Source organism: Convolutriloba macropyga, chromosome 10 (assembly GCF_964194025.1).
Source record: "Convolutriloba macropyga chromosome 10, txConMacr16.3, whole genome shotgun sequence".
Classification (NCBI taxonomy): domain Eukaryota; kingdom Metazoa; phylum Xenacoelomorpha; order Acoela; family Convolutidae; genus Convolutriloba; species Convolutriloba macropyga.
This window is the reverse complement of record NC_134477.1, coordinates 50,839,239-50,844,796: the sequence shown is the minus strand read 5'-3', so window position 1 is coordinate 50,844,796 and position 5,558 is coordinate 50,839,239.

Below are 5,558 nucleotides of genomic sequence, written 5' to 3'. Positions count from 1 at the left end.
ATCAAAAAGTTTAAGTAAGAAAATTAGTAACATATTTGATGGCTATAGTATCTAATATATATATATATATATATATATATATGTATATATATATATATATATATAATATGTATTTATATAAATATATGGATCTTTCTGTTTTTGCCCCCCAGCTTAGTGGGTGCATATTATTTGCAAACCCAGACGCACGTGCAATATTTTTACATAATGATTTACTATGTAATGACACGTGCTCTGTCACTGGGATGAGTATAACGTACTGGGGGGCACAAACGGAAACGATCCAAATATATATATATATATATATATATATATATATATATTTATATATATATATATATATATATATATATATAAAATTTCACAATCAGCAAATATGTTGCTAAATTTGCGATTTCATTTTTCTGATATATCGGCTCCAAATTTTGATGTAGAGAAAAGTTTCATGTTAACAATTTTGTTTTTTTAGAGCTAATTTCCAGAATTTTTAAATTTTTAATTTTGTTTTTCTTTAATCGTTATAGGTGTCTGGGGTACTTTTCGCCCCTCTAGCAGCCATATCCGTTCATTCATTATTAGGGGAAACACAGTATTACACTGGGTAGGACAGGTTAGGTGAACAGGTCTCTTTTTTGGAAATTTGTGTTTGGGCCGGTTCCATTTGGTTGTGCGCTCACTTCAAAAACGAATTAAGGTCTTCTCTAGCAACTTGTCTTTTTTGCTTTCTCAGCAATTGTGCTGAAGAAGCTTGTTTGGAAAACACCGAAGGCCGAAAGTCTGCGTTGATTCCAAAGATTCATCTGACTGGGCAAAGGAATTGAAATTGCTGTGTCTTTTTGATTTGCTCTGTGAAGCTGTTGTAGTGGCTGTTTGGTAAACGTTCCTGGTTGCTATCGAGGGTTGGGTATCGCAAGCAGGGCGAGATAGATAATTGTGTCTGTTGTTGATATCTGCCGAACAACTGGAGGCAGTTTTTACTGCTTTGTTGGCATTCTAACTCTCAAAAGCCTAAACTGAATAGATTAGAAAAAAACTTGTATCATGGTTAATTTTCGTGTGCCTGATTTTTTTGCCTCCCTCTATTTTTGTTCGAGCATAAAAAGCGTCTTTATTGAATAGGTCTTTAGATATTTTGCCTGATATCGGTTGGACTTCAAGCTGCATATTGCACCAAAATTTTTTGACAGTCCGCTTTTGTTCACAGGCCTGAATTCCTGTTCTTAACTTCAGCTTTACCTGGCCCTTTTATCAGGGATTTGCAGTCGTAAGTCTTAGTGACTGAGGATCCGGGTGCCAACACCCCGTATAGCCCATCCAGGTTTTTCTTTCATTGTTGATTTTTTTTGGTTTTTTATGGCCAATTTGAGGGTCAAAGAAGCCTCCGTACAAAGGATAAGCATGTCAATTAAATCGTCCGGGATAAAAAGAGTTTTTTAATCAGGGTCATTACTCTTTTTTTCACGGCATCTTGTGTGAGAGGCTTGTCTTTTATTTCTCAACTTAAGGTCTCAACTTCCCTTTCTCCAATCTGTTCTCAGGATGGAGTTCGCTTCACCTCACTGTTCCAAGTTCAAAATATAAATTTTTTTCAATTTCGCACACATTTTAAAATTTTCGGATTCGGATCAGTGGTTATATTATTAAGGTTTATAGTAGCTTATTTCCGAAATGTGGTTCAAATGGAGAAGGAGTTATCGTTTGCATAGCTGGTGTCTACTTGTGTGCAGTTGGATTATAATCGAAATTGATTTTGTGTACCGCAGCTTCAATTAATGATTGCGTACCGTAGCTTCAATTAACTTGTTGATTTGACTATTTGATTGATCAAGTCTACTTGAACGAGGAATGCCATTCATTGCAACATAGTTTTGATGGAAATTAAAAAAATTGCGTGCGTTTGCTCTATCAATTGTTTCAGCTGTTGGAAGTATGGAAAAACGAACAATGCATACCAAAAAATACACTCCATGATCTTTTCAATGTATTTTGGTCATTCAAAATCAATTTGAATTTCCAAATATAAATTTTTTATAACAAAACTGGTGTACAATTTTAAGAACGAGTAAAATATTTTTTTACTTTTTACTGATCATGACGCAAGGGATATATTTTGAGGTTTTTGGCTTCAGAATCCCGATGCATATAGGGCCACCATGCGTGTACCTGTCATTAGGCAGTACACTTTTTTATGGCTATAAATGTTTTGGAGGAGATTTTAGAGAGGGCAAAAAAGAATGTGTCCGTGTAGAGGTACATGCTCAACGATGAAGAATTCGTCGTAGAAGTTGCGTCCGTCCCGGGAATAGACGGGGTTCTTAATGGTTGGGCAGAAAAGGTTTTTGCCGCAAAATGATCTTGGGAGACAATCGATTGCTGTAGATTGAACAGGGTTTTTTCTCGGAAATTGATATAATTGAAACAGTTTCAAATTTCCTAGCAGTTGTTGAAAATTGGACCTCGGAAAAACAAACAAATTTGCAAAGTCCATTGTGGCAGAAAACGTATTTGATTTGTTTTTATTTGGTTCTGGAATGTTAGAATTATAGTGACAGATATTTAGATTGCAAATAATAATGTCATTTACAGGTAATAGAATTATTCGGATTTTGTGTCCCGATTTTATCGTTTTCAATAAAATTTTCTATTGTTTAGTTTACGGCCCCTAAAATAGCTTCATTTGGCTCCCCAAAATTGATTTAATTTTTCGCTTTCACGAGAAGTAGTGACTGGTTTTGAATTTGCAGGTAACGATGTCATTTACAGCTAGCAGAATAATCCAGATTTCGTGGCGCGAATTTATCGTTTTCAATAACATTTTCTATTGCATTTTTTAAATTTTTCAAATTACCTTCAATTGGCTCCGCGATGTCGATTTAATTATGCACTCTTACAAAAATTTTCTTTGCAAATTGTTCAATCGATTCTGTTTCTGGAACTATGAGTTGCTCATCGTATAAAGATATCTATACCACTTTTTGTTGGGGGTCGCGCAAAAATTTACCTAAAAAACCTATTTTTGAGGTTGGTATTTGATCGATCGAAAATTTGAACGGAACAATTTACCAGCCCTTTTTTTGAAAGTCGACTACAATTAGATTTTGTTTAAACTATTTTCGCAAACGGCTCACAGAAGTAAATTGTTGCTCAAGGATCTCTTCTTGAAGCATCGCATTTTGTTCGGGTCTCTAACTCAGGGTTGTCATGTTTATTTTAGTTTGTTTGCGCTTTTTTCTCTCTTATGTTTTGAATGTTTTGGGATTGTCAGTGAAAATCAATTTTGTGTTTTTTAGTAGTAGTTTCAACTGATTTCAACTGTAAAGAAATTTAGGAGCAAAAGCTTTCCAAAGTGGTGAACAGATCTCATGAATTAACTCATTTTTCTGAGATCTGTTCGAGCTTTTGGAAGCTGGATTGCATCGGTTTTAGTTGTAAATGGGTATAATGCAGTTTGGGTAACTTTGTGGCGTACCAATTTTGTTTTCGTGATACGCAGAAAGACATTTTAACAGGCTTCTGCGTCGACTTTTGTCATCTACTTTTTTCAAGCGCTTTTTGTTACTAATTCAAGATGAATTTAGATTTTTCCACTGCTTACAAATGAAAAGTTGTGCTGAGAGCTGTTAGTGTTTTCAGATGCGATAAGGGTAAAATCGATAGCTTTTCGAAAATCGGCGGGCATATATGTTAAAAAAATCTGGTTTCAAAGCATTATGTGCCTGTCGTCTATTCGCATATGAGGTTGAAGTAACAATAACGAGCCCTATCCCGGTACAAAAAGAAAGAGTTGGCTTTAAGCATACTGCAACTCTATAATTGAGAAATAACAGTTTTTTGCGGGGCGTTTGAGCTTTTATTGTTTGAATGACAGAATCTGTGTTTGGCATGTGATACTTGTGTTGTGCAACAAATTATTCATACCTATTGAATCCAGTGCAATTTCGGCTGATTAGTCTTCTTTTACGTATAATGAGCATTGGTGAAATAAAATATTAATCTAAACAACTTGACAGTTTTTTCATGGATTTCATTCAGTAGTTTTTTTGGTTCCAGTTTGATTTTTGGTTGCAAAAAATTTTCGGCCATTTTGATGAGCGACTTTGATAGTTTTTCGAATTTGTAATTTTAACATATAGTTGTTTAAAATGCCGGTTTACTAATCAGTGCTGTAATTTCAGCGGAATTTTCGTAATTTGTTTGACATTGGTTGCCATTAAAATTAATTTCTGTGTCTAAACACGGTTTTATTATTTTAATTCCTAATGTGTTGTTTCTCGAACGATTTTTAGTTTGAATTCGTCTGCAACAACAGTTGTTTGTGCTTGTTGAAGTTTCTGTTTACAGTATTTGATCGGTGTTTTCATGTACCTAATGTACCTAAAATGTCATTCGCAACCGGATTTAGTTCTAGCTGATTGTTTGTTCAGGTTCCCAGGTGCATTTTGGCTCGAATTATTGTTTTCAATCCTTGATTTATAGTTATGGTCTGACATCTCGTAGTGAGAATCATCTTTTGTTGTAATTTATGCAATAGGATACAATACATATCAATAGGATACAATACATATTTATGCAATACATATCTTATAGGATGCTGAAGAAATGTTCCGAAGTTTCACCTTCAGTTTGTTTTCGAGAGAAGAAGATGAAGCGACCGAAAACTAATTTTTGTGGAGGAATGAAAGTTAGTTCAAGCATACTCCAAACGTGCTGTGTTTTCAACGTCATGTAAAATTTTCTGCGTACGAAATGATCGTCCCTCCGTTCCCATACTGAGGAACAGTAGTGAAACATATTTTTTATCGCACATTAGCCGAGGACAATCTCCACAGAAAAATCCCGCTTCAATTATCTTCTTACATTTAGAGTGCCATTGTAAAGTCAGTTGATTATTATCATTTTTTCCTTCTTGTTCAGTGTTCTGTTGGGTTTTCTATTGGTTTTTCGTTTTTAGGTCCTGGAGGTGGTTCATTTTTAAGGGCTTGGTTGCTAGGAATATTTCCATAATGATGTTTTTCCGGGTTAATATTAACCAGTTAAGTTGGATCTGCCACTTCTCCCATCTGATAGGTGGTTCTGCCACTTGTCGTTACCCAAACAGTTCATTGGAGGGCGTTGTTTCCCGAAATTCACGGTTTGTTGACCGCACCTTGTAGTGCGGTTTTGCGGTCCTTATAAAAATCGTTTTTTTGCGGGGACAAAATCGGAATTTTTTTCAATAAAACATTGGACAATTTTTACCATGAAATTACTAAAAATTTAGTTATAGAAATTGATCGCGTTATTCTTAAAGATCTAAAGTTAGAATCTATGAACATATTTTGAGTCTTGTAAACACCCTGATTAAAACTTGAATAACCGAAATTAAAAATAAGAGCAAAAAAGGAATTGAAGATCAACACCATTTTAGGAAATGTCGAATTGAACAAAATTAAGAATTTAATTTTGTGGAGAATTAGCTCAACAAAAATAACAAAATTTTTTAAAATGAAATATCATACAATGAGTGGGTTAAGTACAAACTCAGATGAAGTTTGATTTGTCTTGTATCCTGCAAAACA